Raw genomic sequence first — 26,695 nt, 5'->3', positions numbered from 1 at the left:
GAAGTCCCAAACGTGACGTGAACCAGGCACGGACTGGCCATAGACCCTACAGGGAAATTTCCAGGTGGGCCGAAGCCCAGAGAGCCACCCTTGCCCTCCTCATGGCTGCTAGCTGTGTACAATAAAGCTCTCAGCATCAAGTACTAATGCCCCTGGCCGGCATCCACAGGTGCCGTCCTGAATTCAACTGCATCACCATCCTCAGGACAGTGATACAGTTGAATACTGTGACACAGGTGGCAGTATTTTCTGCTGCACTGTGGTATTTGGTTCTGCTGGGGTGGTATTTTCTGCTGCACTATGGTATTGCTGCTCGTCTCCCCCTCCACTTGTGCTGCCCAACCTTCTGTCAATCCAGATCCACCTACAACATGGGGCCACTTTCAGTTTTTTTCCAGGGCCACTTTAAGTCCCCAGTCCGCCCCTGATGTGAATTGAGCACTAACGACCTGATCAAGAGGTTTTCCCCAAAAGAGCTGTGCCAAAGAAATCCACTTGTCTCAATCCAATAGTGAGCCATGTATCCGGCCGGTATGTTGTCAGACTGAGAGCCGTCAGGAGAGGAATGAAAGCATTGATATTTGTATTGTCAGCCCCAATGGGAGAAGTGAGCCACGCTAGTCTATGTACAGTGTGTGCCGTGGAATATTTTGGCGCTATATAAATGAGTACAGCTAATGCCTTGCGATTATTCAACTAGGTTTAAAATTCCCTTTATTTTGTGTTTTTTGGGGACCTTCTCCGTGTTCTCTGACCAAAGCTTACATGTCTGCTGCTGTTCAGGGTAGTAATTAAAGGGGTGTCACCTGAGACAATGGCGTCATATCACTATCTGGGATCCACACCCGTCTCTAGAACAGACCCCCCCAAAGTGAAAGAGAGTGCACCTCCACTTCTTCATTCGCTTCTATGGGAATGTTGGGAATAGCAGAGCTAGTGCTCAGCTACTTTTGGAACCCCCATAGAAATTAATTGAGGGTGTCGGCATTCGCGTTGTGCGCTCTCCTTTACTTTGGGGGGCTCGTTCTAGAGATAGGTGTGGATCCCAGATAGTGATAGTGATATGCCACACAACCCCTTTAAACTACCTGTCTTCTGCCCCAGACATGTCTGTTTCAGTAACTACTTGCATTCCGCAAGTAATATAAATTCTTGACAATATACTCTTATGACTCTATGATGTACCATTCCTATATTATTCCTTCTAGAAGTTGAGAATGAATTCCTAGCAGTTTTTAATTAAGGACCAGATGGGTGTTACCAGTTGGGGAGGAGTGTCCTCCACAGTCTGATACTAGCCAATCATTGCTGTCAGTGTCAGACTATGCAGGGACACCCACCCAACTGGTAACACCTATCTGGACCTTCATTGAAAACTTCTGGGAATTCATTCATAACTTCTATCAGGAATAATAAATGAATAGTACAACCTAGAATCATAAGAATAGATGCTCCAGAAGTGTTATTACATGGCGAATTCAGGTAGTTCCTAAAACAGACATGTCAGAAGCGGGGAAGGGTCCTCTTCAAGCAAATAACCCTGTGAGAGTGGGGAGAAAAGCAGCATGGAGCCTCATAAGGACATGATATATATTTTCATGTGAAGGGGAAACAAAATCCTTTCCAGAGGCATTTTCTACTGTAGATCAACATTTCATATTGCACATTCTAACAGTTGGTAATCATCCACAGATGTAGATGGTGCGAGCGCACTCACTACAGGTCTCCGCTTTCTTCCTCTCGATATAACCTCATGTAAACGGCCATATTTTGTATACATGTCCGATCTGCATTCACAAAGCAATTCATATCTATAGGCCCACAAAATAAAAAAAACGGACAGCAGACGGATGTGAACTGCAAGCTGTCTGCATTCATGTGCCCATTGTGGAAATGACTGAATGTCTTCTTATAGTCATTTCTAGTGATAGGAGTAAGAAAAATGCAGATTGCACATGGAAGGCATCTGAATTTTGTGGATCTGTGGAGCGCAAAACGGACATGGTCATGTGCATGAGGCCTTAGTATTACTAGACTTAATGCAGCTATGCTAATGAACCAGTAAATATTCCGGTTCTCTGTAACGTAAGTGCTTTCCATATTGTACAGACTCGACAAACAAACAAAAAAAGGACAAATTGATTGCGGCTCTATGTTCGCAATACGATGTTTGCACTTGTAGTCATTTTCAGCAATCTCGTCTGTACCAAGTGGGAGTCCATTTGTACCGTGTGCTGCCAGTTTTCCACAACTGTTTACTGCTTGTGTCTCCTACTCATCTCGATATACACAGATGCTAAACAAGCAATGACTGCCAAGTGCTCGTGCCGGATTCTCGCCGCTTTAACCCCATCAGCAATGGGATAATGAAAAATGCACAAGTATACTGAATACACCTAACTTTGCTCCATTAACAACCAGCCAGAGGGGTTGCAAGGAACATGGGACAGGAGTGCTACATGTAGGTGTCTCTGCTAGTGCCCTGCATCCTAAAGCTTGTAAGCTTGTCTATTTCCATACCTCAAAAGCATGTGCCTCATACCTCGAGGCCCTGACTTACTGGACATAAATCTAGATTTTTGCCCGCTGATATTCTGACTGCTGCCTGACCTATGGCCTCTCACGGTCTATAAAGCTGGCCAACCTCAGACCTTGCTCCGACTACTGACTTCATATGTTCTCTGGCAGAGCAGAAGAATAAAGGAACCACAGTCCATAGAGCAGTCAGGTTCATGGCTCCATATACTGTAGCTCAGCCAGAAACTGCACCCAGCCAAAAAGATTCAAATAAGGACTCAAAGTAAAGAGAATTTTATTTTTTTATTTTCTCATCTCCTTCTGACTAATCTTCCTCGAACAATGAATTACAGAATAAAAACACTGGCTCTTCTGCCACTCTCATGGAAATCTTGTTCTCTTTTGCATAAAGAAGCTAATCACGAACAACTTTTTCTTGTAGAGAGGTTTCTTTTTTTAAATTTTTTTTTTTTTATTAAGGGTGAGATGAGTCAGGTAAGTTATTAAAAATGCTCACAATGAGAATTTGCATGTTCTTTCATCGAGCTGCCTGGTCGCGCTGAGATTCTTGAAGCTGAACTTGAATAGAGTCACATAGTGATACCAGCGGGGAAGAAGTGTGGGGGGGCAATAGACAGAATGGAAGGCGCTGGGAACGTGGGCGGCGAACCATTAGACCCTCTTTTAATAGAAGGCCTTTCTGTTTACTCCTCCTACAGTAAAATAAAATAATCGATGACTGTTTAAGAATGATAATAAATGGGGGAGATGTGCAGCCTGACAAATGGATGGTGGATCCACCGCCAAGGCTTTCAGGATAGCACAGCGTTCTAGAACGGTATGACATACATTTCTGTAATTCTCCTATGGTGCTCATTTCCACTTGCTTTTATATGATATTGCTAGCGGCTTTATGTTCCTATACTCAGCAATAAACAGCAATAAGTATAAGCATTTTAGCAGCCATTTTGAAATTCAACTAATATACAGCGGGCCCTGTGATGTCTGACTTGCCATGACGCCAGTGAACGCTATGGTGGCCTGTACAGGTTGCACCATGTGATTTAACGTACCCAGGAAAAGGTAATTCCTCAAATACACAATTTGCCTGCATTCAATTTTAATTAAATTTAATAAAGATATTTCGGGTGTTCAGACAAAAAGAGGGAAATTAAGAAGAGAAATACTGTATTCACAGCACCACTGCACAGTCAACCTGACATTTACATTTTAATAAAGTCACAAGAATTTACAAAAAATGAAATATTTATAAGAAACGCAATGAATTTATAGATTTCCTTTATGTCACACACAGATAGCTCCACCTTAGGGCGACTTCACACGCTGCAGATTTTGTTGCAGAATTGTCCACAACTGCATTCATATAAATGAGGTAGCAAGCACATGGACTTCTGCCAGCCTCATTCAGGTGAATGGAACGGACTTTCAGTCGCGGCAAATTCTGCAACAAAATCTGCAGCATGTGAAGGTGCCCTCAACTTTCCTCCCATTGACCTCAATTGAAAAAAAAAGCCACTATGTGGACATGATGGAGTTTGTTTCCACCAATAATTAAAAATCTGCTACAGAAGTGGTTATGTTCCTCCTTAGGCCTCCTGCACGGTACGCTATACGTTTTGTGGTCCGCAAATTGCCGGTCCACAAAATACAGATGCAGCCTGTCTGTGCATCCCGCAATTTTCCCTGGATCCACTGTAAAAAGCCTGTCCTTTTCCGCAAAATATACAAGAATAGGACAGGTTCTATCATTTGCGGCTTGGCCGCATGGATGCAGGCAGCACATGGATGACATTGTGTGCTTTCCATTATTTTGCAGACCCATAAAAATTAATGGGTCCATGTGCGATCCAGCAAAATATGCAGATCAGCTATGGACCAAAAATACGGGCCTTAGAAGTGTATTGAGAGTGGTTTCTGCACTAAAGTCAAAAGCTCGTGGTTTTACAGCAGCTTTTCTACCACCAGAATGGTTCTGAATTTTCCAAAACAAAGGCTGGATTAGAAAACTGTGGCAAACATGATTCTAACACCTTCGAAATCTTCAACCAAAAATTCCTCTAACTTGCTAGTAAACACTCTTCAAAAAATGCAAAAAATAAAAATAAAAATTACCTATTTTCGGCTACTGATTTCTCTGGAGCAGATTTTGCCGTGTGAACGTACCCTGAGGAAAGATTAAGCACTGGAACGCGTAGGTCAACTGCACCTTGTTTTATGCATTTTTTGATGTTTCTACAATAAAGTTTCTACATTTCTGAAGATTATCCTTATCCTTTTGGTCTACGAGGAAGGAGGCATCTGCATGGTAGAAAGACTGTCAGACACATACATCAATTCTCCTGTGATAGGCTATGTGCGCAGGTTTCAAAGCAGAAAATCTGTGAAGTTTTTTGTGTGGATTTCTGTACATTTCCGCACTAAAGCCCACACGTAACACGTGGTTTTTGGTGTGGATTTTCTGCAGATCTCACCTTCGTATTGAAAAAAAAAATACAAAACCAATTGACATGCTATGAATTTTTTAAACATGCACTGCAGGTCAATTTCCACATGGAAAATATAAGCAAAGCAAAGCGTACAAGAGAATTGTCTAATCTCATCCACATTGCGTGGAAAAACCATGTGTAATCCGCAATGTGTGCAGGTGGCCGTAAGCACCACCCAGGTTACAAACCTGCTGGAAATGATGCATCATTGGACACGACTAAAATACAAATGTAAGAAGTTTAATATTTTTGTGGCTGTGCGGCAGAACTAGTGCTAGACCCACTCACACCTGCGCTTGCAGATATAGGGACAAACCTGTTTACATAGATCTCAAAGCAACGTAGCAACGCAACTACTCACGGATCTCAAAAGTGGTATCCAAACTATCCGGCCTATACCTTACCTGCTGACAGGATGACAGAAAAGCCAAGCTGCCCACACACATTAGACAGACGTTGGTTGAGGGTTGAACAGCAGAAAAGGCCATACACATTTCCGTCCATATTGGTTGTTACGTTTGTTGAAGCTGTCTATACAGGTGACAATGACACTGGGCGAGGGACAACAGATCTTTCTGGCAACGTTCTTTTAAAGAAAGATTGATCAACTGATTATTGGACGAAAATATCAAACATGGCCGACATCTTTTCAGACAATCATTGTCTATGAGTGGTCGGCTGAAACAATAGTTGATTGTTAAATTTCACCCATCCAATGTTGGTTTTGGTTGAAATTGTCCATTTTGATCAACTATACTCTAATGCAGGGATCAGCAACCTTCGGCACCCCAGCTGCTGTGAAACTACAACTCCCAGCATGTATACTTACTCAGCCGTTATTGTAACTCCCATAGAAGTGAAAGGAGGATTCTGGGAGTTGTAGTTCAAGAACAGCTGGAGTGCCGGAGGTTGCCGATCCCTGCTCTAATGTGCATGGGCACATTTAGGGAGATTGAAATCTTCCCGAAGTCTCTGCCCTATAATAAGACTGATCTCACCGCTAACACAGGCAATCTCAGACATAACCATATCTATGGCAATTGCTGTTTACGCCAAAATAAATGTGATTTGCTCTCCTTTACTCTATAAAGTTGTCCCTTCTAAGATATTACAGAAAAAGAAAGAAAATCAATAAGAATCTCAGTAAAAACAAATGTAAAAACCACAGCCTGATGTTAATTGTCTGAAACCTAGAAATAATGGTTTAGGGCAAAATAGCTCAGAAAAAACACCTAAATAAATGTGTAGTTTGCTACAGAAAATCATCTTTTTTCTTAGAATAAAAACTGATAATACGCTGATCATAGAATGTCCCCTGGGCCCTGAAAACCAGCTGTAATTTCTGGGAGAACCCAGCAGTAAGCGTCCATTACCATTCAGCACGATGACAGGGGAAACAAAGCAATACACGGTTCCCAATGGGCGCAGACATGCCGGCATTTGCTCAGAAGACACTGCCATAAACCTATAATAATAATCTATATACATCTATGGCACCACAGCACTTTAAAATTGGGGAAATAACCCACAAGTAAAACATACAAGTAAGGCCTCATGCACACGACAGTTTATTTTCACGGTCCGCAAAACGTGGTTCCGTTGTACCGTGATCCGTGCCCGTTTTTTCTTCCGTGGGTCTGCCGTGATTTTTGGAGGATCCACGGACATGAAAAATGAAAAAAAAAAATCTAAGTCAAGTTTGCCATTGAAATGATAGGAAAAAATGGACACGGATCACGGACACGGACGCGGATGACAATCTTGTGTGCATCCGTGATTTTCACGGACCCATTGACTTGAATGGGTCCGTGAACCGTTGGCCGTGAAAAAAATAGGACAGGTCATATTTTTTTCACGGCCAGGAAACACGGATCACGGACGCGGCTGCCAAACGGTGCAGTTTCCGATTTTTCCACTGACCCATTGAAAGTCAATGGGACCGCAGAAAAACACGTTAAACGGGACAACGGCCACGGATGCACACAACGGTCGTGTGCATGAGGCCTTAGGCTAGTTTCACACGAGCCGGCTGGAGTTCATTGTATCTGGCATAGGTGGCTACTGCCTGCACCACCAGAGCCCTTGACTATAACGGGACCCTTCATGGATCCAGCCTATTTCCAGTATTAGTGCCAGGTTTCAGCAAGACAAAAAAAAGTTGCAAGCCAAGTTTCTGGGTCCCATTATCGTCAATACAATGAACTCCAGCAGAGGAAGATATTAATACTAGTGTGAAACTAGCCTAACCTAGCCAAATGAAAAACAGTGCGACAAAAGGAGATCCCTGGGTAAAAGAGCTTACGATCTAAATGGAATGGGATAATAAAGAAAGGATGCAGCTCTCAAAGAACTGGAAGAGTGCTGCAGCCTTTCTTCATTATAGCATTTGTGGTCCCAAGTCCGAGGCTGCGGGCACCGCTGCTTTTATTGCCCCATACCGGAGTCGGTAAGATGTTGTGCTGCTGTCCTGGTGCCATAGACTATAGTTATGCAGCACAGGTCTCCATTAAGAAGGGAGTTCTCTGTTAAGGTCGCTTTAAGCAGCCCAATTGTCGGGCAGATTATTGATAAATGCTGGCAATCTCAAAATGAACAAGCAAAACACTTCCATCTGGTGAAACAATCGTTGATGTGGACATCTAAAGGGAAGTTTACATGACCCGATGACGCAAGCGATTGTTGGGAAGGAAGCCATACCCCGCAATATATGGGGATCAGTCATGGATACTGCAGCCGCTCATTCCCATGCAGATTCACTGTTTCTGGACAGCACAATCTGCTGCCTAGAAATAAAGGTCCAAATTAGGGCTGCACGATAAATCGAAAAAATAATTGAATCGCGATAATCGGCAAATGCGATATGGCGATTTGGCCGACCCGAAAATGCTGCGATTATATATAAAGGGGCCCCGCGCACATAACTGCCTTTGCGTGTAACGTATATTACTCCTGTGTGAAACAATCTCTCTCCTATTGATAACAGGTCCGGCCTCTGTACTCACTGTCACTATGAATGCAATGCACTGCAGCGAGCGGGAGCGAGCTGGCCGGCCGGCGCGTGACTGACGTCACTTAGTAACGCTCCTGCTTCCTGAAGTGGGAGGAGCGTTACTAAGTGACGTCAATCACGCACCGACCGGCCCGCTCGCTGCAGTGCATTGCATTCATAGTGACGGTGAGTACAGAGGCCGGACCTGTTATCAATAGGAGAGAGATTATTTCACCAAGTAGTAACATACTTTACACGCAAAGCCAGTTATGTGCGCAGTTTATGACACGGGGGGACACATAGGGCCATGAGGGGGACCAGCATAAGATGCTATATGTCTTATGATGGCCCCCCTCATTGCCCTATTTGTCATAGCACACATCCCCTATAATAGTGCCATCCAGAGGTCCCCCATAAGTGTCCTCCACAGATCCCCCATAACAGCGCCCTCCACAGATCCCCCATATAACACTGTCCTCCACAGATCCCCCATATAACACTGTCCTCCACAGATCCCCCATATAACACTGTCCTCCACAGATCCCCCATATAACAGCGTCCTCCACAGATCCCCCATATAACAGCGTCCTCCACAGATACCCCATATAACAGCGTCCTCCACAGATCCCCCATATAACAGCGTCCTCCACAGATCCCCCATATAACAGCGTCCTCCACAGATCCCCCACAACACAGCGCCCTCCAAAGATCCCCCACAACACAGCATCCTCCACAGATCCCCCACAACATAGCGCCCTCCACAGATCCCCCACAACTCAGCGTCATCCACAGATCCCCCATAACTATGTCATACCCAGCCACGTCAGCGGCTCATATGGGAAAATCCAAGCAAATAGACCTCTAGCACAATTCCCTTAAAATATTGCATCGCATATCGTTATTGCAATTTTTAGGGCCCTAATCGCAATCGCACAAAATTCCCATATCGTGCAGCCCTAGTCCACATTAATGATTGGTTCACCCGAGTATTTTGCCCGTTCATCAGATGATCAGCGGCACCTTTAGGCCACCTGCACACGTTGCGGAACACTAAAAGGTTTTTACACGCCGATTCCCATGCAGAAAAAACGCAGCAAAGTGTATAAGATTACACAAATCTCATGTACACTGTGCAGATTTTTTCTGTGCGGAAGCTGACCTGCACTGTGGATTTCAAAATCTCCAGCATGTCAGTTATGTTTTGACTGCAGATTTCTCCCTTTTCAATGGAAGATTGAGATCTGCGGCAAATCCGCAACAAATCCCGTTGTTAGACATTGCAAATTTTGGTGCGGATATGTTGCAAAAACGCACATAAATCAGTACGGAAATTTGTGTGGGAGCCTTTGTATGATCGGGCAGTGTAAAGCCACATTAAATTGGAGTGGTGCTGTGTAATCTGCTGCCCTGAAATAATGAATGTGTATGGGGATAAGTGACAGCAGAAGCCATGTCTCATCCGCATTCAGTAGAGGGGATCGCTGCATGTAAAAGCATAGCATCTGTAGGGAAGTAATGCTTCCTTCACGAAAGTCATCTGCTTCATCGGGCCACGTAAAACAGCCATTAGGATCAAGCCTAACTGTTCAGGGCAGTGAGTTCCACAGAAACGGTGCCGCACAGGACACGTCCTGATATGACCGATGTTATCTGACATGTCAAGTGATTCCTAATCCCATGAATTATCACAGCTTTAGAGCAGTGTAAAAGGTGACCTGACCAGAAAACCTTATTAGAGTACCTGTACACACTGCGGATTACATGCCGAAAAACTGCAGCACAAAACAGTACCTGCAAAGTGAATGACTTCTGACAAATCTCAAAATGTACATATTTTTCCATTCAGATTTTGATATCTGCAGTAAGTCAATTGTTTCTGCAGATTTTTAGGGTGAGATTGAGGGAAAACTGCATCAAAATTCGCAACAGAATTTGCAAGTAACATATGCCGATTCTGGGACGGATCTGCGGCAGAAACAGAGAAATCCGCATGAACATCTGGGTGGAAATTGTGTTTGCAAACCCACACCGGTGTGCAGGTAGGGTTACAGGGAAGAGAAGGGGCTTATTTTGCTTGTATGCAAACCAATTGTCCTGTTGCAATTCCACACAAATATTAGCTATAAGAGGGAAAAAAGACTGAAGTCCAAAATAGCGAAGAAGTTAAATTTTGCTGGAAAAGGCTAAACAAACTTACCAGACGGCACTCCGTGCTGGAGGTCAGCCTGAATCCAGGTGTCACTGTAATCAATACAGACATATAAGAAAAGATCGGGTCTATGGAGATTACCGAGTAATAAATAACTCCACCTGCTACAGGAGCTGTAAAATAATGACCTGATCCGTCAGGCGGGTAATGTCATCTCGCCGTCTCACTGAACCTGGGCGACTCTCACTATCAAAATAAAAACCAATACAGTTTATCGAGTCACCTTTGTACAGGAAATAACGTCCTTCATGTGAATTGACATTCGTTTTTGCAGTGTTTTAATGACCCTTCCCTGGTTCTCGGTCCAGCCCCGGCCTACAGTGAAGACACCGAGACTCGAGCAAACAACCAATCTCACACTCATTATAGTAAGCTGGTGTTGATCAGCCGCCGGGGGCCTTCATCGGGCTGTTCTCGGTACTGCCTGCTCCCGGTAACGGCATTTGATTTCAGACCGGCTACCGAAACAGGTTAGGGCTTACATGTGCATCGCCGGGCGGGTGAGTCTACCTTACTAAAGATGGCAGCCCGCATGTGTTTGCCGGCGAACACTGTGAACTGACCATCACTGGTGCTGATTCGTACAACTGCACGGTCGCATGAGCCTTGGCAGGGGAGCAAACAAGCTGAATTCCAGGATTTACATTGACTGAATAGAACATATACCGTATTCATACGATAATATTTCTAAACTTTCCTAAATTCCTATGAAACTACATACGCAGCAATCTATGGTATTTAATTAGTAAATTATACAATGCTAAAAATACATAGTACTTAATAATCTTCTTTAGAAGTATGGTTCAGATCTGCCAACTCCAGCGCCTCTCAAAACGGACTCCACAGGCTTGGTAAACACATCACTTAACCCTTTTGCTACCAGTGCCTTACATGTCCGTTGCTGGAGCGATGGGCAAACATGGCGCCCGCTCGCACATGCAGCGGGTTTCATGGCCGACGGGTCTCTGCTGTTAACACGTAGCTAATTAACGCGACCGGCAATAATGACAATCACGGTTATTAAAACCTTTAGATGCCATGATCAAGTGAGATCACAGCATCTAAAGGGTAAAAAAATAAAAATTCTTCTTACCGGCATCCTCTGCGGCGAGTGAGGACACCGGCAATTGATTTAATAAGAAATGAGCAATTCTCAGTAATAAATGCATTTAAAAAATCCATGATTTAAAAAAAAAAATATGGGATTTTGTCCTCTCAAATACGAGCTTTCAAATCATAACAAAAAAGTAAAAAAAAATTTAAAAAAAATATTAAAAAGTTTAAATCATCTCCCTTTCAGTATAATAAAAAAAAATATGGACTGTCCCTCCACTTGGGAGGTCTGTATAAACCCAAACACGGGAAATGGTTTTACAGAACAGTAAATGGCTGATCAGTGGGGTGACCTCTTCAGATCAGCTGACCCCAAAAGGACAGGTAGTCACCCGACTGCCACACACCAAGAACGCCTCAGGTCCTTGAGCAGGTAAAGAGCCCAATGCTATTCCTTCTGTATCGTGAAGAGCAGCAATTGGCTGCTCTATTTTGCATTAGGAAGCATTTAATGCTGCGTTAAGATACTGATTATGGCCTGTTAAATCAAAGGATGCCTCAAAGGAACAACATCCCATTGTTATACACCCCTCATGTCAAATTATTATAGCTAAACACAGGGCGCGCTAAGCGCAGGAAATACTTCTCATCTACACACAAGGGGGATTACGGTACAGCGTGTGGGACAAACCTTACGTGAGAGGGGAAAAAAATCATATAATAAGAACTTTCACAAAGGAGAATTAATGCGCATCTCATTTATGGACGCTTCTTTTATGTTGCGGATATTTGTGAACGCGCCTATGCTGTGGCTGCAGGGCAGAAAAATGATGGCGCACAAGAGGGGAGCAAGCATTCCTGTAGGACTACGCTAGTCTAGCTGCACTACTACATTAATGGATCATAGCAGGTAAAACGGATACTGTAATATGCTTATGGCAGGGTCGAGGAGCCAGGTAAAGCGGATACTGTAAGGCTACTTTCACACCAGCGTTTTTGCTGGATCCGGAAGGGTTCAGCAAAAACGCTTCCGTTACTGATCGTACAACCATCTGCATCCGTTGTGAACTCATCTGGTTGCATTATCTTTAACATATTGAGATAATAGGGTCTCAATACCGGAAGAAAACGCTTCCGTTTTGTCCTCATTCATTGTCAATGGGGACAAAACGTGACTGAACAGAACAGAATGCTCCAAAATGCATTCCGTTCCGTTTGGTTGCGTCCCCATACTGGAGAGCAAACCACAGCATGCTGTAGTTTGCTTTCTGTCATGGGATGCAGAGCAAAACGGATCCAGCATGACCTACAATGCAAGTCAATGGGGACTGACACAATAGAAAACAGATCCGTCCCCCCATTCACTTTCAAAGGAGTTCATGACGGATCAGTTTTGCTCAGCATCCCATGACAGAAAGCAAACCACAGCATGCTGCGGTTTGCTCTCCAGTATGGAGACGCAACCATATGGAACAGAATGCATTTTGGAGCTCTCCGTTCTGTTTGGTTACGTTTTGTCCCCATTGACAATGAATGACGACAAAACAGAAGAGTTTTTTTCCAGTATTGAGACCCTATGACGGATCTCAATACCGGAAAATAAAAACACTAGCGTAAAAGTAGCCTTATATGCTTATTGCAAGGTCGGAGTGCTAGGTAAAACTGATACTGTAATATGCTTAGGGCAGGGTCGAGGAGCCAGGGTTTTCACTGCAGTGCCCCCTCAGGCCTGGTACTAGGTGTAAATCAGGGGGGCAAATTTATTTTTACTGTCCTAAATTTATACAAGAACATTAGAACTATACCAGGTGCACCAAACATAAGTCAACATATTAAATTTTTTGCACCAAAATTCTGGGCGCAAAAAAAGGTGCATTTAAGTCATGCCCATTTCTACCAGGGCACACCCCCATTACCACTAAGCCGTGCCCCCAGTGTCTAGCGAGGCACAAAAAGTGTCTAGACCACACGATATATATTTATATATATATAGTGCAATTATGCCAGATTTTATATCCCAAACTGACCCAGATTTCTGGCATATTTTGCTTATTCCATCTGCCCAGCCGTTCACCTTTCACCAGAGACCTAGACCTGTGATTCATGACATGTTCCACCACCCAGCATGTAATACGACAATTTCCCCTGATGTCCATAAGCTCGACCCGTGGTGATCAACTGATTGACTTGGCGATTATTTTTAGGAAAAAAAAACCTTTAAATTCATTATACTGGAGCAGAAATATTTCAAAAGATTTTGCTTATTTTGTGAAGATCCAGAGTTTCCGGTGTAATAGTCAGAGAACCAGAGAGCGCATTATCCACGAGCAGCGCGGCTCCTGCGCTGGAGTACCTGGGCCTTTTTAATTTCACATAAATGATCTTTAATGCAGGATAGACAGAGTTTTGCAAAGCTGAACCAGGTACACGATGTATACCGTAATTTATATCTCCCCGTAAGGCCGCCCAAGCACAAAGCAGCAGATGTAGGCGCAGGACCATTTCCTCTAACAGCTCGTATCGCGCCACTGTGATTTTATGGAGGTTCCATCTTTATATCCAAAGCTGTTCTAGTGTGTCACAGAATACACAGATGAGAAATGACAGGATATGCAGTCAGGGACCAAATTTGCAATCACAGTCACAGTTAACCCCTTAATGACCTGCAGCCGGAAAAAAAATCTCATTTCTGGCAAAGAAACAGGAAAAGTTATCCACCTCCATATGAGAGACTAGTTTGTTGTGGTGGGATAAAGGCTTGAATAAGGGCCTGTCACCTTCCTGCTGGTGTCTTGTGCATGCTGTGCAGCACTTGCCTGGTACCATAGCTCCTTCAAACAGCTGTGAGACGGACCCCAGCGATCTAAAACCAATGCGCCTTCCTAAAGGACAGAATCAATTTTGATGTTGCAGATAAGCACTTTAAGGGGCTCGTATTGTGGTGTCATTTTGATGACCTATTACGTCCTCATGATAGGTCATCAATATCAGACCTGCGGGAGTCTGACTTCTTAAGGATAAATACAAAAATGCACATGCCTCAATTTAGAGGGACTATCTAGTTTAACCCATGTTTATAGTTTCGTAAAGGGGTTATCCAGGAATTTTTTGGTGCTGACCTATCCTCAGGTCTGAGCTGCAATACCAAGCACAGCCGAGGTACTCGGCGAGCAGCGGCTTCTCGAAACAGCTGGTCAGCGGGGATAAGTCATCATTATCCATTCCTAGATATCCTGTCACATTATCCATTCCTAGATATCCTGTCACACGGTTTGGTCTTCAAGAAGAATTTTATAGAGCAGAAGGAGCTGAGCAGATTGATATATAGCTTTGTAGGAAAAGATTTATTTTAATTTGTACTTTATCCATTTAAATACTTGTACTTTCTATAAATAGGAGTCCAGGGGGTGGTCCTATCAGTGACCAGCAGCCTTAACGCTGTGACTGATAGCTGTCGATCACTGATAGAAGTCCAATATCCGGTCCTAAGTTTCCCACAAGTGAGTCCACTGTGGGATTCACGCTCCGTGTGTGAGCGTGATCCCGAGATCCTCCGTTCTGGACCTGCAGGAGCCTCTGCTTGGCCTTACTGCTACGGGATCATACTGACAGCTTTATGTCACTATGATTCTGTATCTGTAAGGTCAAGCAGAGGCACACAGCATTATAAATCAGTATAATGCCCTGCGCTCCTGCAAGTCCAGAAAGGTGGATCACCCTCATACGTAGAGCATAAATCCTGCAATGGAAACGCTCGTGTGAAACAGCCGTAGAAAAGCAGGGATTTATATCAAATTAATCTTTTCTCACAAAACTATACATTAATCTGCTCAGCTCCTCTTGCTCTATAACACAGTGCCTGCAGAAAAGACTGCATGTACAATGGGTTTAAAGGAAATCCTCAGGAAAAGTTACCAATATCAGATGGTTGGGGGTCCGACACCTGGCATCCTCACCAATCAGCTTTTTCAGACAGCTCCATACGTTGTGTAGTGGCCGGGCCGGAGTACAGCAGCTCAGATCCAATTCAAGTGAATGGGAGTTGAGCTGCAGTATGCCGGCACCAACAACACAGTGTATAAAACCTTCTGCACTGTATAGTTTCTGAGGCCGTGGCGGCTCTAAACAGCTGATCGCATTGAGTGTCAGACCCCCACTGATCTGATACAGAGGATCTATCCTGAGGACAGGATGATTGGGCAAAATCAGATCCCGGGCGTCACTCAAAGATGGGGTGGTTTACTGTCAAGTCGGCCACCCGCTTTCTCAGGTGAATGCACAGCCATAGTATGGACCAGAGTAAAAAGCAACAAACCCCAGTTATTTCTACGCCTATTTATGCATTATGGAGCTCTCCGCTCCTTGTTTTGTGCCTCCATCCTGAGGATAGGTCATCAATATCTGTAGCCCTGACAACCTTATTAATACTTCCCACAACTGAAGGTTTGTTAGAATTGTATGCAATCCTCTTCTAAATTCATCAGCAGCACAAATAAGAACCTGACAGGTTTCATAGATGTTGGTGCAAAAAAATATAACAGAAATCATGTTACCTGCTAGATGTTATTTTTGTATGGAGGCGCAAATAAAAGACTCTGGGACTGACCATCTGTATTGTATTTCAAAATGGTGCAGATTTTATTGGTCAATCAACATATTCATGCAAATGCTGCAGATACCTGTACTATATGTATACTGTACTGCTGTACACTTGCATTGAAGTATAGGACATGCAGCCCTGCAATAAAGGTAAGTGGTAATATACAAACCTGTCAAATAAATGTTTCTAGCAAGCATGACAGGTATGAACATTTCACGGCACATTACACAGAGTAGTTATTTGCCACAGAAAGCCAAAAAAGAGACACATTGTGTCTTAAAATGCACGTTGTACCATTTCACCCTAGAGAAAACCCTTCTAAAATATCTAAATATCTAAATAAAATATCAGCTCCGAGATGTCTGGATGACAGTCTGAAGTGCATGAGTCAAAGCAACAAATGTGTATATACAATGGCAGCCTAAAGTTTGGGCAACCTGGTCAGAATTCATGTTACTGTGAACAGTTAAAGGGAACCTGTCATCAACTTTATGCTGACCTCACTGAAGGCAGTATAAAATAGTGATAGAAATGCAGATTTCAGCAGTGTGTCACTCATGAGCTAAAAGTAAGTGGTTGCTGAGAACCAGCATCATACTCATTGCAGCACAGGCCTTGAAAAGAGTCAAAGCTACCTGAGAAGAGTCCTGGTTATACATAACCTCCTGCTCTCTCACCCATCTGCTGATGATTGGCAGTTCTCTCCTAGAGAGAGAGAAAACTAGGTAGAAGCCTGTCAGTCATCAGCAGGTGGGCAGGGAGAGCAGGAATTTATGAATAGCCATGACTCTTCTCAGGTGGCCAGGACTCTTTTCCAGGCCTAGTTTGCAATGATTGTGATGTTGGTTCTCGGCAACCACTTACTTTTAACTTTTAAATGACAGACCGCTGAAATCAACTCACCTGTCTCTAATTTATTCTGCCGTTAGTATGGGTAGCATAACGTTTATGACAGGTTCCTTTTAAGCAAGTTGAAGATGAAATGTTCTCCAAAAGGTATAAAGTTAGAGATGACACAAACTTTTCAACATTTGGATTGCTAGAAAGGCAAATCAGAACCCTCTGATTGACTGCAAAATACCTTCAGGAAGATTTAGCAGACTCTAGAGTTGTGGCACTGTTCAGCGACACCTGCACAAATATGACCTTCATGGAAGAGTCATCAGAAGAAAACCTCTCCTGCATGCTCACCACACAATTCGGCGGCAGAACATCTAAACAAGCCTGATGTATTTTGGAAACAAGTCCTGTGGACCGATGAGGTTAGAATAGAACTCTTTGGCCACAATGAGCAAAGGTATGTTTGGAGACGAAAGGGCCCAGAATTTCATGAAAAGAACACCTTTCCAACCATTAAGCATTGGGGGGGGGGGGGGGGAGATCTGGGTTTGTGTTGCAGCCAATGGCATGGGGAACATTTCATGGATAGAGAGAAGAATGGATTCGATTCAATTCCAGCAAATTCTGAAAGCAAACATAACACCAACGGTAAAAAAGCTGAAGCTGAAAAGAGGATGGCTTTTAGAAATGGATAGTGATCCTAAACACACCTCAAAATCCACAATAGACAACCTCAAAAGGCGCAAGCTGAAGGTTTTACCATGGTGCTCACAGTCCCCTGATCTGAACATCACTGAAAATCTGTGGATAGACCTCAAAAGAGCAGAGCATGCAAGACGGCCAAGGAACCTCAAAGAACTGGAAGATGTCTACAAGGAAGAATGGAGGAAAATCCCTCAAACAACCACTGAAAGACTCTTGGCTGCTACAAAAAGCATTTACAAGCTGCGATATTTGCCAAAGGGGGTGCTACTAGGTACTAACCATGCAGGGTGCCAATAGTTTTGCTTCGGGCACTTTTCTTTTTTTGTCATTTTCAAATTGTAAAAAGATGGAAAAAAGTGTTTTTACTTAAAATATAAAGGGAATGTGTCCTCTTTACTTTATGCTTTTTGGACATCATTCCATCTTCAACCTGGTGCCGAAACCTTTGCATGCCGCTGTACAGCGCATGATTTTAATGTACATTATTTGTTGTACAAAGTACAATACAATTTTTTAATTTCCAGGCCTGGAAATGCATTTAGCTATTAAAATAAAAGGACATGGCTAATGGATACATAACCCAGCAGAGACACGCCAGTGCACATGCTTCATCATGTGAATGGCAAAATAACCCTGTAGCACATATCACCCTTCTCTTAACGATCATATCTGTTAATTTCATCCTACATATAGCGCATATGTCTGTCCCGCAGGGTAATGCTGAATATAGAACGTAGTGCAGAGAGAGCCCAGGGCAGGTACCTGGCCTGAACTTCTCTATGCCATAGAGCTCATTATCTACAAGCTGAGCCTGGCCCAGAGCACATTGCTCTCCACGGCCAAACAAGGTATATTCCTAAACTTAGCCTTAACCTCCAGCAAACACGTCCTCCGCCACCTTCACAGGGTTAAACATGAACAGGCTAGGAGATTTCTCTCAGCCCAGGGGCGACAAACAGCGTCTGGGGGATTCCTGTATCGTACAGATAATTAGATAATTAGTTGCTCTACCTTCATATCTAGGTATCTGTTACCCTGCAAAACTGTCCTATCAGCATTCCTGCAGGATATGAGGTGAGAGGAGCTGAACGTGGATATGCCTCATTATTAAGAAGGTTAACTGAAAAATACAATGTACACGGTACACCCACAAAACATGCAGATCATACCTTTCAGTCGAGATTAATTGTGATTGTATGTGACATAACGATCAGAATTGCTCATAAATAAGCGTTTGCTGGCTTCTTGGCCGGTCACCAATACATTTACACAGGCCACTTATCAGTAAGAAGAGTTCATATTAACACATTATACTGACATTCATTCATGATAACTGTTCTTCCGATCAGCTTCTCGTTTAAACTGGCTCTTAAAGGGGTTTTCTAGGAGTACAATACTTATCATCTATTCTCAGGATAGGTCATCAATATCTGATCTGTGGGGGTCCGTGCACCACGCAACTTGGAGTTCTGGCTACACCGCAGGACCCTCGCATCTGGAGAACTTCTATCGCTATGACCTGGAAACATATGTGACATGTTTGGGCCCCCGTGCGGTATATCAACATAAGCCAAGGTCTTACAGGGACCCCCTGAAATACCCAAGGTGGGGGAAACGCGTCAGAGTAATAGGGAGTAGATTCAAAAATTAGGACCTACTAGGGGGAACTAGGTTAGGCACGAGGATGGAGAGGCTCCACCATTAGGGGCCGACTCCGGGCTGAGGGTGAGGAAAGGGTCTCTTTAGGGAAAACTATCCTGCTGAGAAATTCCCTTCCTCTGCTTCACCATTTCTAGTTTCAAGGTGTCTTTTTTTCCTCATTATAATTTTTTTGCATTATCTTATTCTGAGTATATACTTACCTACTGATCAGGACTGTGATAGCTGGCAGTGAGACCTATTTTGTCTATTTTTATAATGGTTTGAATAAATACTGATTTTAAGGGTCTTTTTTTTGTTTATTTTGGGGTATGATATGTTCTATTTATATGGGATTCACTAGTACCATTTCTCATATTCGCTTATGTCTATGAATGTCTCTGATCTGTGGGGGTCTGACTCCCAGCACTCCCGCTGATCTGCTATTTAAAGAAGCCGTGGCGCTCCGGCGATCGCTGCAGCCTCTACTTAGGTCAGTGACGCCACATTCATCGGTCACAAGGCCGAATGGGCCTGTGCTGCAATAGCAAGCATGGCCACTATCCTACCGGAGTGCAGCTGATCAGCAAGGGTGCCGGGAGTCCGACCCTACAGATCAGATATTGGTCTGGACCATGTGCTCCCTCTGTTTTATTACAGCAGGTTCCATACTGCGCTGAGTGCAGATGACGTCCAGCATCACAGAGTATGTATTTCTGTCCTTTGATACTTGTGAGTGCCATCTGCGCTCTAGCAGAGCGTGAGATCAAAGAGCAGTATTTCTACAAGAAAGCTCTATATCCAGTAATAGAGGCACACGTACTTCTCTTCACCACCGCAATGACCCAGCACGCAGAGAGCACATTTACATCGACCCAGCAGGCCAACATATGAGAGCTTTCTGTAATGGACCAAGGAAGATGCACAAAACACATCCCGCAGCAAAGAGCCCAAGAGGTCATGATTCACCAGCACAATTGTACTCTGGCTGGAAAATGCTTGTGTGATTCAATTGTCTATGGTATAAATCTCACAGAAAAACCTGCAGGGATGTAATTTCCAAATCTACACATTGACCCTGCTAAAACACCATGCATGTATCTAATACAGACGGTCCGTAACTCTGCTGCGCTGCAAATTAGTTGATTTATTGATCTACCACGGGAAGCATTCTAGCTGGATAAGACACTAATCATCTTCTAGACTGTCAGGCTCCTAAATTAAGTATTTAGAGAAAGAGAGACACAAAGATACACAGATGGTTTGTTCTAGATAGACAGACAGGGAAATATTGATATTAGATAGATAGATAGATAGATAGCATATAGATATTAGATAGATAGCATATAGATATTAGATAGATAGCATATAGATATTAGATAGATAGCATATAGATATTAGATAGCATATAGATATTAGATAGCATATAGATAGCAATAGATATTAGATAGATAGATAGATAGATAGATAGATAGCATATAGATATTAGATAGATAGCATATAGATATTAGATAGATAGCATATAGATATTAGATAGATAGCATATAGATATTAGATAGATAGCATATAGATATTAGATAGCATATAGATAGCAATAGATATTAGATAGATAGATAGATAGATAGATAGATAGGATATAGACCAGGGATGGGGAACCTTTTTGCTGCCGAGGGCCATTTGGATATTTGTAACATGGTTCGGGGTCCATACAAAATTCTCAACTTAAAAATTTGACGGCTATATTTGGTCAAACATAAAACTGACTTAGGGGTAAGTTACAGAAATTGTGCTTCAATAAAAAAAATCTTGAGGGCTGGATTTTTGCAGCACAAAATGGCACCTGCACTATATATATTACAAATAGTAAAGACGCCATTTCAACCACTCATAGTCTAATTTTTAAGTTGAGAATGTTCTATATTTAGTTCTTTATTTGGCATTAATGGCAGCCAAGCTAAACCCAGAGGGGTCCAGAGAGGGGTTCACCCAGCTTTCACTCTCCCTGGCTCTTTCTTCGCAAACTGTCCTTGCCTTTGTCCCTTTCTCAGCCTCAGATCTGCCCCCACCTCCATCAGCCTCAAATCAGCTAATCACACCCCCCACCCTACATCAGCCCCAGAGCAGACCCTCTCCAACCTTAGATCACACCCCCATCAGACCTCCCAACCTCAGATCAGACCCCCATAAGACCCTCCCTAGCCTCAAATAAGACCCTCATCCGACCCCCAGCCTCAGATCAGCCCCCCAGCCTCAGATCAGCACCATCAGACCCCCCCCCCCCGGCTCAGATCAGACCCCCACCAGACCCTCCCCACCCTCCAGTAGCCTCAGATCAGACCCTCCCCACCCTCCAGTAGCCTCAGATCAGACCCTCCCCACCCTCCAGTAGCCTCAGATCAGCCCCAATTAGACCTCAGATCAGACATGAAAAAAATGCCACTTGGCAGATTCACTTACCCTCCCTGGTCTTCATGCTGGGCTGTACTGTGACCTGACAGCGCGGGGCAGGAAGACGACCAGGGAAGGCAAGTACAGCTAGCAATGCGCTATTCAAATTTTCCTGTGGCTTTCGCATGCTAATGACTGCTTCCATAATGGAAGCAGTCATTAGCATTTTTACAATATGTTCGGACAGAGGGCCAGGGGCCCCTTTGACAGATAGATAGATATGAGATAAATCAGCAAACTCCAGCTGTTGTAAAACTACAACTCAGAGAATTCTCCTTTCACTTCTAAGCGAGTTACAAGAACAGCCACGTAAGTGTGCATGCTGGGAGTTGTAGTTTATCGGCAGCTGCAGTGCTGAAGATTGCGGATCCCTGATATACATATTAGCTAGATAGATATGATCTAGATAGAGGACAGATACTGTAAATATAAAATAGAGATGTCTGTCCTGTATACCAGTGCCTTCCACTCAATTCCAGTAAGTATCTCCCGCTGTGCGTATTTATTGATGCTTGAGTCATCCAGGCAGATCCTTCACCGATGTTTGAGGCAGATCTCCAGTCACTGCTATTAAACTTCATGTGATTTCCCTCAGGACACGGAGCAAAAAGTTTTCTTATAAACATTCTGCCGTCTTACCTGATTTTTCCATCCATCGTAGGTGTTAGCCATGGGCTGTGGCCTGATTTCATTGAGGGAGAGCAGGGACTATGCCTCTGTAGCTCACCTGGGTGACTCTATGACAGAATGTCTGAAATAGACTGCCATAACCTGGAGACATCCTGGACCACGCTGGATGAGGAAGAAGCCCGCGGCATTAATTACTAGCTGGTAGTGTTCAGTAAATCAAAGTTAACAAAGTGGACTTTGTTCCGAATTTCAGGAAAAATTCTGTTTGCCACAAAGCTGAATTTCCTCGTGTTTCATGGTAACGAATCCATTTTTTCTGAAATGGCAGTAAAAAAAAAAAAAAAACTAAAACACTCACCTCATCCATTAGCTCGTGGAGAGGCCGTTGCAGCCAACTTAATCGAAGAAATTGTGCAAAATCTCGCATGCGGGGACATCAGCTTGCTGGGCGGGCACAGTGATGTCATCAGTGATGACGTCACCACGCCCGGTGAGTTTGGTGACGTCATCAGATCACTATGTGCGATTTCGCACAGTACCTTAAATCAAAATGGCCGCAACGGCTTCTCCGCGAGCAAATAGATGAGGTATGTAATTTTCTAACCCCCTGATTAACCCCTGAAAGGCCTCAATGTTCATATCAGATGTCATGATCAGCAATGAACATGGCATCTGAGGGGTTCAATTATGGGGTGGGGGGAGGAGCGATTGCCGTTCCCCATCATTGCGCCCACTACATACAATGAGATGCGATTCGTTAGTAAGTAATTAGTAACAGATTGCCAAATTCTTTGTGAAATTTGACGAAGCAGCCGAATCAAATTTTTGCTAACTTCACTCATCTCAACTAGCTAGTATAGAGGAGAACATGAAGAGTTGTTACCAGGGAGAAGTTTAGATTTTTTTTTTTGTAAAAACTTAATCTTGCGTAGGAACACAGAGGTTTCTCCAGAGAATAAGCTTGTCAATAATCCCCCTATAACAGCATTGTAATGAGCTTATTATACCAGTAAAAGTATGCCGTGTTCCTGTCGTCAATCAGTCCCTGTTTACTTCTGAAGTCTTCTGATTCTTCGCCGTTGTTCAGCGGCTCCCCCTTCACTCGTGTCACCAGAGATAATTCTCTTACACTCATTACACGTCAAACCCAAGATAGATGCATCTCTGGTGTTTGTGCATTTCCGAGCCGTAGAAACGCGCGGGCAGAAGGCTCTTGATACAGCAGCTAAAGAAATAATATTGTCTTATTTAGCATAATTTGATTGACCAAACCATATGCCGGTACAATTGGATTCAGTCACAGAACACACTATACAGGCTGCTGCTTGTCAGCGCCATCTGACAGCTGGCAGGGGAGCAAGAATCCTACAGAATGATACATGTCCTATAAAAATATCAGAAGATCCGTAAATCTTTAATCATCCTGTCTAATTCACTGCTCTGTACTGCGCTAATAAGCCGCTCAATCGTGTCAGCTTCAGAGCCAAAGACAATTCATCCATGAACAGTCTGCATGTCACTTGCCCAGCGTACACTGGCTGACAACATTCTCTTATTTGCCTCAAAACATTCTGATGTGGGATGTGCATTAAAGACTATGTCCAAAGCTTCACAGCATTAGGCCGCTGTCACACGGCCGGCATGTCAGCATTTTGCTAGGACTGGAACCTGGTTTTGGTTCTACAGATAATGCTAAGGCTCTATTCACACCGGGGTCATGGTTTTCACTTTTTAAGGATCCATGATGGATGGGACAGGTCAGCAGCACATCCTAACAAATTCTATTTATTTCAGCGGGGTCCCGTCAGGTTTCCATCTCTTTCTGCTGTGTACAGATGTAGCAACTATCACCACAGTGCAGTACACTATCAACATAGCATGCGGTTCTGCTGCAGCACAATTAGACCAGTGCGCTAGGCTGTTAGTATTAGTTTAATGATTGCTACATCTATATAGATACTAAGCAACTCAAAAAATTACACTTAGTCACTTTGCAGTAATCTTAAGTAATTCATGATGCTGCACTAGATTTCCGTGCAATGAGACTCTTAAATACTTGACCGAAACTGAGCTCCTGGTGGCACCGTCATCAGCAATGTAGGAAAAGCAAGAAACCAAAAGATGTGAGTATTCCAAGACCCCTATCTGCCCCTACACCAAGCATCGCTAAAGTAAGAGTGGGAGTAGAAGCTTCCTGGGAGTGCGAACAAATTACTGGGGTTTACCATTAAACTAAAACTAAAGTTGTAAACCACTGACTTAAGTCAGGTATTATACTCCACATACAATACATGACACAGCTCCAGCATTCTACAGAACATGCTCACTACACAAGAATGCTATTATAATGTGAGTATTGTGTATCGGAGGCTAAAGCTCTGCTTGATTGAGATTACAGCAATGGCTTACAATAATGGGCTTCTTGAACACATGAATCGGGAGCAATGATAATTGTACCAAACGAAGTCTAAGAAACGGTAAGGGTAATCCATGCCACCCTTCTGACGGCTGGTGATTCATTGCTGTACATTATGCTTCATATGATTCATAGTAAGGTAAATGCTTTGTATTCTTTGTTTAAAATTAAATCAAATTAAACTGTTAAACTCAACAAAACATAAAAAATAAAAGGGATTGTCTCAAAGACAAATTTATATTTAAAAAGTAAGTGGCCGGGCAGGACGCGGGGCTGGGAGCGACAGCCTGGCACCAGATTTTATTTACAGCAGACAAGTAACCGTCCGTGTAATAGTGACATAGTTACTAGTCCGTGCAATAGTGACATAGCTAGTAGTCCGTGCAATAGTGACATAGCTAGTAGTCCGTGCAATAGTGACATAGCTAGTAGTCCGTGCAATAGTGACATAGCTAGTAGTCCGTGCAATAGTGACATAGCTAGTAGTCCGTGCAATAGTGACACAGTTAGTAGTCCGTGCAATAGTGACACAGTAGTCCGTGTAATAGTGACACAGTAGTCAGTGTAATAGTGACACAGTAGTCAGTGTAATAGTGACACAGTAGTCCGTTGGTCCGTGTAATAGTTAAATAGTTAGTAGTCTGTGTCATAGTTACTTAGTTCAGGTGAAAAAAATACACAAGTCCATCAAGTCAGAACCAAGGGATTGGTGGGAATGTGTATTTTATAAAACAGGATTGTCTACACATTTTCATAACGATTCATGTTATTTTTATTTTTTACAACCGTCCCCTGTTCCTGCTGTAACCACCCCTGCGGCGACTATCCCACAGATTCACAGATCTTACAGTAAAGAAGCTTTGACAGCTCTGGAGACTGAGCCTTTTTTTCATCAGATGGGGGCAGCGCCCGCCTGTCTTTTGAGAGGATTTTGTGTATATATTTGTATATGTTAATCATGTCCCCCACCTAAGACATCTCGCCTCAAGACAAAAATTTTTTACATTATTTTACTCTTTCCTCATAAGTAACACCCTCCAGACCCCTTATCAGCTCAGTTGCTCTTCTTTGTACCCTCTCCAGCTCCAGAGTGTCCTTTCTATGAAATGGTGCCCAGAACTGAACTGCATATTACAGATGAGGATGCATCAAAGCTTTGCTAAGCGGTAGTATTATGTTCCTGTCCCATTTAATCCTGTGCCTCGTTTAATACATGAGAATATATTGCTAGCTAGAAGCAGCTGATTGACATTGTACTGTTACTTAATCTATCATCTACAAGCGACTCTCCCAGTGTTACTCCCCTAGGACATATAATGCACACAAATTATTTACATATGCATAACTTTACATTTATCCACGTTGATGCCAAGTGTCCAACTCCGCCTGGAGTTTATGGACACCTTCCATATACTGCATAGTAATACATAGCTTGGTGTCATGTGGAAAATAGAAAAAGTGATATTAATCCCAGCATCAATACCATTCATGAATAAATTAAATAATAGGGGACCCAGCACTGAACTTATTATAACCGGTGACCATTCAGAATAGGAATCATTGACCACAACTCTCTAAACACAGTACTTCAGCCAGTTCTCAATCCAATTGCAAACTATACTTTCTAAGCCTTATTTTACCTAACTAAAACGTCTATGAGGGACAGTATCAAATTCCTGTGCAAGAACTTTTACTTACCTCACTACATCCACAGCTGCCCCTCTGTCCAGGCTTCTACTCACCTCATTATATCCACAGCTGCCCCTCTGTCCAGGCTTCTACTCACCTCATTATATCCACAGCTATCCCTGTCCATGCTTCTACTCACCTCCTCATAAAAACAAATCAGGTTAGTCTGATAAGTCCTCGATAAACCCATGCTTGCTATCATATGATATTATTTACAGTCACATACTCCTGTATATAGTCCCTTAAGAGTCCTTTAAACATTTTTGCTAGAAGTTAAGCTTACTGGTCTGTAATTACCTGGGAAAGACCTAGTGTCGAATATGGGAACCATATCTGCCTTGCACCATTCCCTTATTACTGTACCAATCACTAAAGAATCTTTAAAAAAAATATGAACAGGGGCACAGCAATAACTGAGCTAAGTTCCATAAGAACTCTTGGGTGTAACCCAATC

This window comes from Bufo gargarizans, chromosome 7 (genome assembly GCF_014858855.1).
Source record: "Bufo gargarizans isolate SCDJY-AF-19 chromosome 7, ASM1485885v1, whole genome shotgun sequence".
NCBI classification, from domain to species: Eukaryota; Metazoa; Chordata; class Amphibia; order Anura; family Bufonidae; genus Bufo; species Bufo gargarizans.
Note: the sequence above shows the minus strand (reverse complement) of the source record.